A 10,248-nucleotide genomic window follows, 5' to 3' on the forward strand; every position below is an offset into this window, starting at 1 on the left:
TTAGCAACTGATTTCACAGTGCCGGCCTGCAATCCACAGCAACCACTCTTTTCGGTTGCCACTTTTCGTGTCCAGGTGGTTAATGACTTGTCTCTAGACCTGAAATAAAGTGATAGGTTTGTAGCTTAAATTACACAGCAAAGCAAGACACGAGTAGGCAAAGTTCTTTATGTTTCTCGTGCACGGGAGAGAACTGGACAAACGGCGTTCCTTCGCTTGACCCCAGTTGCTCTCATCTGCTCCCCCGTAACACTGCTCTTTTATTGAGGTTACATGAATAAGCATAGGTTCATTAACATATGACGTCTACATACACACAGAGTACCTTGCCTGTGCGTTGTGTAAGTGTGTGTGTGTGTGTGTGTGTGTGTGTGTGTGTGTGTGTGTGTGTGTGTGTGTGACCCCATAATCGACTTCCCTAAACCTGCTGGTCTGGAAGTCCAGCAGTTCATCTAAACAGAAGGCACTTAGCCTAAAACAGATATAGATACGTTTATCCTACCATAAAACAATAAGACAAGGTACGACCTCTCCCATGCTCCCAGAATGTGGGTGTGAATGCCAGAGCACTCTGGAATGCACACAACGTCTCTGCAGACTAAGAATCAAACCTCTATCAATCTACAACTAATTATAAAACTCTAAGCATATATAAGTAGATATTTCTAAGCATAAATGACAATAAACAATGCAAATCTAACATAAAGGGGAAAAAAAGGTGAATATTAGATGTCCAGATGTGTGGACAGAATTTTAACAAATAATGCTAATGGATATGTTGTGTGGTGTTTCAAACTTGCGTTTTTAAAATGAGTGTTCTTCAGTTAAAATTGGATTGGGTAGGATAATGGATAACACTGTATTTAAGTTAAAATGATAACTTCAAATAATAGGATAATTCAATCGAAATCTCCAAATAACCAGTAATTTCCGACGCAAATAGTCATTTACAAATATTGTAACAGATATAAGTGAAAGTTTATTCTCCAGTTTTAAAAAAGAAACTCTTAAAAAAGGAGTTCACACTTGCATGGTTGGTTGTGATTTGTATGTGTTTTTATATAAACATACCACAACCATCTGTGTCTCATTATTGCTGAGCCACCTTTTAGATTAGAGTGACTCCCATCTGGCAGGCTGACTGTCAGACACTTTATCACTCTGCACTCATAGGCAAAAACAATCTACAGCCAGACCTTCCTTGGATTAAGTAAATGGGCACTTTGCGTGATGTAATGTTATGAAATTGCATAATCCATTATAGCTAACAGATCAACGTAGTAAAAAGAGCTCTGTATAATAGCAAATCAGGTCTACTACTAAGTAAAGCTTTTTCTACTGAAGGGAAGTGAAACAGAATCATTTTGCAGTACAGATACCTGTAGAATGTCCTGATGTTGGAGATTTCATACTAAGTGAAATCAGTACAGGCTGTTTTCACGACGAAATGAAAGTCTACACAATGCTGACTCTTAGATCATATCTGCAGAGACGTGACGTGATCTGTGCTGTGAAAGATTAACGTATTTTCTGTAAACTGTTTATGCTCAGCTCAGCTTGTAAAATGCTTCAATCTTTAAAATGACTTGAATGACAAAGCGAGTGAGTCATAATTTACTGGAAAAGTAACAACAGACACTCAGACATACATATCTAAGCAGCCTAGCAGGCTGGCCTGATTATTGCTATCTTGTTTTGTTGTCTCACACACAGACATACACAATAAATATTTCAAATCTTGCAGGAGACTAGTCTCGCAGAAAAATCTGGAGCTGGTCCAGAGTTGGTACCAGTTTTAAAATCAAGTCTGTGGAATTGTGAAGTACAGGTGGTTTTCTGGGGGCGTGTTCTTGGGGATTGGAACACGTTACCCTGGCAACCTAGCAAAAGTTAAGTTTAATGTTTTAAAATGTAGTTAGGCTTGTGAAAAGGTCTATTTTAACTCAAACCATGATCATTTTCAAAACCCCGCTAAATTGTTTGGTGACTAAACAAACCACCAAGTGTGGCCTTTTCTCCAGCTGGTAGTGATTAAATACTTAAATAAATAAAAAGTAAGAAAAGCACCACATTTTGAATAGCTGATGCGAAACACAACACATAATCCAAAACAAAAACAAAAATTCCACGAATTTGGTAAATATCAAACTTTTTAGAAAACTAGGTATTTTATAGCGCTCAAACAGGAACTTACATAATGTTGCCCTTGTGGTGGACCACTAGAGGGCTCCACTCACACCCAATGTGGAGGTAAGCATGGATGACACAGAGCTCTCAGTTCTCACTCCTTTATTCCTCTCCAACATTAACTGAACACATCGCACCACAAAGATGATCAGGTGGTCCCGGCCCAGGCCCCTCGCCGCAGCCGCCCACCTGCAACCGGGCTGATGGATTCTGTTTTTTCCCCCAGGAGCGCCCCACAACCAACGGAGCCCGAGTTGTCTGCTGCAATCTACAGATTGTTCAATGACTGCAGCTTTTTCTGACCGCCAGAGCCAGCCTCGCTCCCGGGCTGGGTTTCCCACATGTGGACTGGAGAAGCCGGGTATCAAACCTTACAATTAGTAGACAATCACTCTACCCCCTGGTCACAGCTTCTGGGTGTCTTCTTCCTAATGGACAGAAGGGGGTGACTCTTTTTGCTAAAAAAAAAAAAAAAAAAAAAAAAGATTGTTTAGAACTGCTGAGCTGTGGAAACTCAGTCCTTCAGCTCTTTTGGACAGCAACCTCAGTAAATAGTTTAATGGTGAGTTTGTGGTCCTGGTCACTGGTCGTACTGAAGTGAACTTGATATACATTTTGTAAATCATACTTTCCCATGAAAGTTCAAGAGGACAATAAAGACTGGTATGGCTTAGGATTTAAATGACAAGTCGCTGCTGTACTGCTTGTAATGCATTGCCCTCATTACATCATTGCATCATTACATCCGGTTGTGTGCTCGTGCAGGGGGCCTGTATTTATGCCTGAAGGGTCTTCGAGTTTTAATCTGCCAATGAAAACTGTGACCAAGTTCACCTCATTGTTTTCCTCTGCCCTTCTAACACCAAATATAGACATTGTTGCCAGTACATCTGCTTGGAAAACTTGTTTTTTTTTTCACAGACACAGTGTCTTCTCATTTAAATCAGTTCAGATCCACTTAAAACAATCCTTGTCATGAATCTACTAGTATTAAATGAAAACTTCATTGTTTAAAAGTCAAATGACACATGAATGATAACATAATGTAAACAGTAATACTGTAATCTACATCTTGCATAGCTCTCTGTTAGGAATAGGTTAGGCAGCCCTGATCTCTAAGTGCAAACAGTCATCATGACACTGTCGACTGTCTAGCTCTTTAAATCTGTGTTTATCAGTCATTAATCCGTTCTCCTCTCCTTTCCCTGCCCATCCCCCCTTGTAAACTAAATGTACCGCCAAAAATCTAGTGATCATTGTTTTTGGCAGGAAAAACAGTAATATGAGAATTTCCTGTCTTGTGGTGACTTTCTGTTTTCTTTCCAGGAAACTAAATGCTTTGAATTTTCTTATAGATTTGTTCCTTGCGATCCTTGTGTCTTATGAAGCCTACAAACTGTTATGTTTTTCATTTTATCGGCAAGAGATGTCCTCCCTTAGGTATCCTCGCCTCAAAATAAAACAACGGCAAAAACAGCATCTTTTGTTTATAGAAGTTTTTCTTGAGATTCAAGGTAATTCTGTGGTCAAAAGGTCAAACTGAGTATTAGATAGAAGAAACTAGAAAGTCAAAATAGAGACTAAATGTTAAATAATATGGAAGGCTTTTGTTTGTAGAAAGGTTTTGTCTTTGTGTGTATATGAATTAACTCATTGGTGTGTATTTGAGGATCTCTCGACACCTCAAAGACAGTCATCCCTGGCAGGACTACAGATGGACTGTGTTTGAGGGCTTTAATTGCTTACGTGCACAAACTCACACACACATACATGCATACAAACACAAACTGAGTGTAACACATTTATACAATGTTTTAACATGGAGGCTAATTTTAAAAAAAAAAAGAAGAAGAACAATACCTCTTGTGATTCATTAGAAATATAAAAAGCAAGACCTCTGCAACAACTTCTGTCTCTTAACCCTTTACAGCCGATCGGAGCGGGCACGCTCTGTTTTGCGTAACTATGTTTAAATCCCGGTAGCTCTGCAACCAAGTAAGCTAGCGCAATAATTTTTTTTGCATATGAAACTGGAGGAGTTGTACTTACATCTTATGCCATCAGCTTGTCCTAGGTCACAGTTTCCTTCCACATATAGCTTTGCAAAAACTGCATAAAAATCACTTGCAGCAACAAAAACATGATATTCCAGAAACACGCTTCGCCGATCCATCAGCTGTTTGTAACACTTCCTACGTCCATCAGCGCAACTATCACATGACCGCATGACCTGCCCGAAACCGGAAGTGACGTCATTTTGCGGAAATGTAGTTTTTTACGATCGGGGCCTTATGAGCTTGTGTTTTACTTGTTATGTGTTTTAAAAAGTTATGTTTGACTTTATGACTTTCTGTGTCGTTTCTGGGATGCTTAAGACTCATATTGCACTGCTGGAAATAGTTTATTTTGATGCATATGCTGTTATTTTGCAAATTTGCACTATAATATTTATTTTCGTTTTTCCTGCAGTATATAAAAATTGGTGTATTTCAAAAATAAAACTATGAAGACACTCAAAATAAATTTCCTGTGGTGGGAAACTAGTTTGTGTAACTTTTTTGTATTTACAGTTTTGAGGGATAAGCCTCTTAAATTTCTCTAACTAGAAATATATGTTAAAAAAACAAAAACGATTTTCAATTTTTTTGTAGTTTATTGCACTTTTTTGCAATTTATGTAATTACTATGCACCTAATGCAGACATATTATTAAAGTTTGGGCTATAATGGTTGTATTGATGTATAGCAACTTGAAATGCTCCCAAAAATGGCTCCACAGCATGTAAAAATATAATATAAGCTCTGGCGAACTTGGTTCTATGGTAGGTCTTAAAGGGTTAAGTACTCTATGCCATCGTTCAGTCAGAGAACAAATAATTCATCCCTTCAGTTCTCTATATGACTTATCGGAGGAAGAGAAGCCTGTCAAGGCTACATTAAAGTAATACCCTTAGACAGGTTAAAGAGATGCAACAGTCCATTAAAATAAAATGAAAATTTTATGATCAGCATTTCTAAGGCCACATTATTCCAACTTCTTCGCATGCATTCGGTGCAATTTTATTTAATGTTAGTTTAAGAGTAAGTGAACTTATAAAAAATACATGAGTACTATTACAAAGTTTTGAAGATTTTTTTCATATTAGATTTAGATAATGCATGCTACTTTAGGAGAATGATGAATTCTAATGCCTGTATAATAGAGCTTCAGTTTTGACTATAAGGAAAGAAAATTTTTAGGTGTTTGACAACAGTCCATCCGGTGTCCTTCATACTGAAATTGTAATTCTGGAGACCCAAAAGATTGTAAAATGGTGAGAAGTTCAAAGGTTTTCGCAGGTCTCAGTTCCACAAGTCTTGAGACCAGTAGGTAACCGTTGCTAGGGAAAGATGTGTATTCCCTGACCAGTTGGTGATGGTTGCTGGGTGTCGCTAGGTAAAATCAGTCACAAAAGGATTGCTGCTACAAAAACCTTGTTGTAAATGCTTTGGTTGCTAGCAAATTGCTGTGGTTGCCCAACGTTTGCATAGAAGATGCCAACCTGTGAGCAAACACTAACCAACTGCGACCCCGGCAGTAGTGAACGTTTAAAAAGTCCAAACTGCAAACAGAAAATGTTTGCCATCAAAGTAGAAGTTGTGTCTGTCATGGTCCTGGGCCGTGTTGGCCCAGTATTCTTAGTTCTCTTGTATTTTGGTATTCAGTTCCCTGTTTCGGTTCTGTTTCCTGAGTTGCCCGGTTATGTTGTTCCCTGTGTGCTTTCCCTTTGTGACTCTCACCCCCTGTGTGCCCCTCTATGTATTCATGAGCCCTTGTCCCCTTTCGTGTTTTATTCCATGTTTTCCCCAGCCTGTTATGTCTGTGTTCTCCCCGTGCTCTCTCCTCCTGTCTGAACCTCTGTGTACTTCCTGTTTGACTCTGCCCGTCTCCCGTCAGTGTTATGTTCACCCCGCCCTGTCTCGTTATGGTTATCTGTGTCAGCTGTGTTCCCCGTGTGTTCCCACTTTCCTCGTTAACCCTCTGTGTATTTCTGTCTGCGTCTCCCTCTGTTCGGCGTCGCGTTCTCCCTCATTGCTGTGTGGATTCCCTGTGTCTCCCTACGAGTGTTAGTTTATTGATTCCCAGTTTAGTTGAGTTCTGTATTTCCTATGTTCTGCCTGTCAGCAATAAAGCTGCTTTTGAGTTCATCCCCGTGTTTGTGAATCTTGCGATTGGGTCCTCCTCCCGCCTGCCACACAGCCGATCATGACAGAAGAACGCGACCCCGACATGGACCCAGCGATTCACAACCCCTCCGCTGACCTCCGGGAGGATCTGATTTATACAGTGGAGTATTACTGTCAGGAGTGGGTGGCGTTGCCCGAGGGTGAGTACCGGGAGACCGTAGCCGTCCGTCTACAGCGGATGGTGTCCGGACTCCCGTGGCTATTCGGCGCGCTCCGCCCCCACATCCAGGACTTCCTCGTCTCCACTGTAGGCGTCCTCCCGGAGCAGTCACTCCCGTACGAAGAGCCAGAGGATGTTCAGCCCGGCCTGCTGACGGATTCGCGGCCCGGCTCGTCTCCTCCCCCTTCCCGGAGAAAACGGCGTCCCCGCCGTCGCCGTTCCCGAGCAGCGGAGCAGTTTTCACCCCTGGGAGAGAGTGACCGTGTGTCACACTCTCAGCCCGAGCCTTCGGGTCCCGGACTCCATAACTCATGCACAATCGCGAGTGGCGCTGTTTTTTTGACACCGGACTTGGATAATTCTGTTCCCTTTTTTTTTGGACTCCAGGGACACTATACAGCGAGGCACCTCCGTGCCCGATCATTCACCGGGTGCTCTCGCTGGTAACCCCTGTGTTTTTGAGCCCTCTGATTCAGGAAACGCTCGCAGCGTTTCCTTTGGTTCAGCGGATATGACGGTGTCACCCGTGGAGGTAACTGAACCTAAGACTGTTATTTCTCACCAGACTCATCTACACACTGCTACTAGCATTGTAGCCCCGCAGAACTGTGTTACTCCGCCCTTGGACTCTAGGGCTGTGACTCCCAGTGTTGCTCCTTTAGTTTCTCAGGTTGTGGTTTTTTCTGTGCCCCAACTTGAAAGTGTTAACTCGGACGTTACCTGTGCAACCTCACCTTTTCCCATGCCTGCTAAGGTCAAGAACCGCAAGGTTTCGTCTGCTATAGACAGACTAGCAAGAGATTTTGGTTTGAGCTCTACCGAGCTGTTTGCACAGGTTCACTTTTCTGTTCCCCGGTTAAGTTGGTTTAACTCTGTGCACCATGCTTTTCAGCCAGGTTTCATGGACTCTGTGTGCACTACGTCTCGGGCTACGTCCGGTACGGCTGCGAGTAGCGTGGTTCCACATCCAGGTCATCCGGACGCTGCTTGTATGAGTTTTCCTGTACCTGTGGCTGCCCCTAGACCCACTCTTTCCAAGACTGCTAATGATGCCCTGGACAACTTAAACACAGCAGCGATGCTAGATCCAGCCCACCATAAGTCTCTGTTTACTGACATTGTATTTGACTTCAACAACTTAGTTCACCCAGTCACTGTTTCTGTTCCTATGTGTCGCTCTCCACCTCCAGTTCCTATAACCAGGGCAGCGCGGGCCCAGCTTTCCCTTGCACCCGTACCTACCCCTCGGGTGAGGGTGGCTGAGGTCCAGCTGGTCCCTGCTTCTATCCCCAGCCTGGCAGAGGCTCCGTTCATCCCGGCACCCGTACCTACCCCTCGGGTGGGGTTGATGGACATTCAGCCATCACCTCAACCACAAGCGCACCTACCACTACACCTGGCATCCCTGTCCACAACGCAGTCTGTAGCTCAGTCATTAGCACAGTTTCTTGTTTTGTCACCAGTCCAGACTTTAGCACAGTTAGCAGCTCATTTACCCGCTCAGTCATCCGCTCCGTTGTCACCTCAGTTTCTTCCATTGCTTGTTCAGTTCTTAGCTCAGTTAGTAACTTTGTTTCCTGATCAGTCAGTAGTTCAGCAACTCGTCCAGTCACCGCCATCCTCTGCTAGAAGCTCTTGTGAGCTCACTTAGCCAGTTGAGGACAGCGTCGTGCTGACAAAGCTTGGACAGACTGTTAGCCCTGCACAGCCCCAGCCGTTGCCTTCTAAGCCGACTGCGCGCCCTGTGCAGCCACAGTTAGCGTCCCCTCAGCCAGAAGTCTCTGCACCAGCTGGCTCTGCACCTGTTTCCGCTGGGGGTTCAGGAGGACCCCTCCAGCCGCTCCTCGTCTCCGCTGGGTGTTCAAGAGAACCTCTCCCGCACTCCGGCCTCCTGAACTGCTCCGTCGTCTCCTTCGTCGCCGCCGCTGCCTTGCGCGCGGCCGGCCTCCTGAACTGCTCCGTCTCCTTCGTCGCCGCCGTTGCCTTGCGCGCGGCCGGCCTCCTGAACTGCTCCGTCTCCTTCGTCGCCGCCGTTGCCTTGCGCGCGGTCGGCCCCCTGAACTGCTCCGTCGTCTCCTTCGTCGCCGCCGCTGCCTTCCGCTGCCTTCCGCTGCCTTCCGCTGCCTTCCGCTGCCTTCCGCGCGGTCGGCCCCCTGAACTGCTCCATCGTCTCCTTCGCTGCCGCCGCTGCCTTCCGCGCGGCCGGCCTCCTGAACTGCTCCATCGTCTCCTTGGCTGCCGCCTTCTTCCACGCGGCCGGCCTCCGGACCAGCTCTGTCTCCTGTGCCACCCGCGTGGTCGGCCCCCCGACCGTGTGACCCATGAACTTTTGTGCCGGTGGGCTCTGGGTCGGCCCCCTGAACTTTATTTGAACTATGGTCTTGTGCTCCTGTGTTTTCTGTTGTTCGTTTTTGTTTCCTGTTCTGGTCCCTCCGTCCTGGTCCCCCGCCTCCCGCCCTGGGTGGGTTGTTTTCTGTTTTTGTCTTGGTTCTCGGGTTTTGGCTGTCGGGAGCCAGCCCTTGTGGGGGGGGTACTGTCATGGTCCTGGGCCGTGTTGGCCCAGTATTCTTAGTTCTCTTGTATTTTGGTATTCAGTTCCCTGTTTAGGTTCTGTTTCCTGAGTTGCCCGGTTATGTTGTTCCCTGTGTGCTTTCCCTTTGTGACTCTCACCCCCTGTGTGCCCCTCTATGTATTCATGAGCCCTTGTCCCCTTTCGTGTTTTATTCCATGTTTTCCCCAGCCTGTTATGTCTGTGTTCTCCCCGTGCTCTCTCCTCCTGTCTGAACCTCTGTGTACTTCCTGTTTGACTCTGCCCGTCTCCCGTCAGTGTTATGTTCACCCCGCCCTGTCTCGTTATGGTTATCTGTGTCAGCTGTGTTCCCCGTGTGTTCCCACTTTCCTCGTTAACCCTCTGTGTATTTCTGTCTGCGTCTCCCTCTGTTCGGCGTCGCGTTCTCCCTCATTGCTGTGTGGATTCCCTGTGTCTCCCTACGAGTGTTGTCTTACTGCTAAAACCCCCCAAAATGGACAACCTTTACTTTGAAAGAAAGCAATGTCTGTTTCCTGTCTGATTTTAGTTTTCACACTTTCTCTACTGCTCAGCGAGCAGCTACCAAGTGTTTGCAGACAAGACATCATCTTTCTTGCAAATTACAGGCAACTGCAGGAATCTACTCGCTATCAAACCATTCGCAATGATATGATTTTTGTGTAGCACTGTATACCTCTTAGGTCATAATTCATTACCTTGTAAACTTGTAGTTTTTCCCCATGCTTTAGTTTGTTTTCACAAAGAAAAAATCCAAGTGAGCTAAGGTGAACCAAAATGCGTCACTACAAACCACATGAGAATGCCTGGATCAGATGATGTGTCCTTCATAGGAGAATCAAAAGTAAATACAGGAAGAAGGTGCTGTGTGAGAAAACAGAGAATTTACATTGATTTCAAGGCTAGTTGGCAGCCCCTAAATACCTTTACACAGCTATAGCACCTTCCCACACTGAAAATGAAAAGCATATGTTGCTATGGGACGTTTTTTAGCTCAAACTTGTGTCTTACACCAGGTAGTTGGTGCGGATCACGTTCACACCATAAACTAACTGCTCTGGAGTTCATTTGAAACCGTACCGACACAACCTCCTCCAAAGGGTCTTTATGTGGTTGTTTTGGTGCAC

This window comes from Rhamphochromis sp. 'chilingali', assembly GCF_963969265.1.
Source record: "Rhamphochromis sp. 'chilingali' genome assembly, chromosome: 8".
NCBI classification, from domain to species: domain Eukaryota; kingdom Metazoa; phylum Chordata; class Actinopteri; order Cichliformes; family Cichlidae; genus Rhamphochromis; species Rhamphochromis sp. 'chilingali'.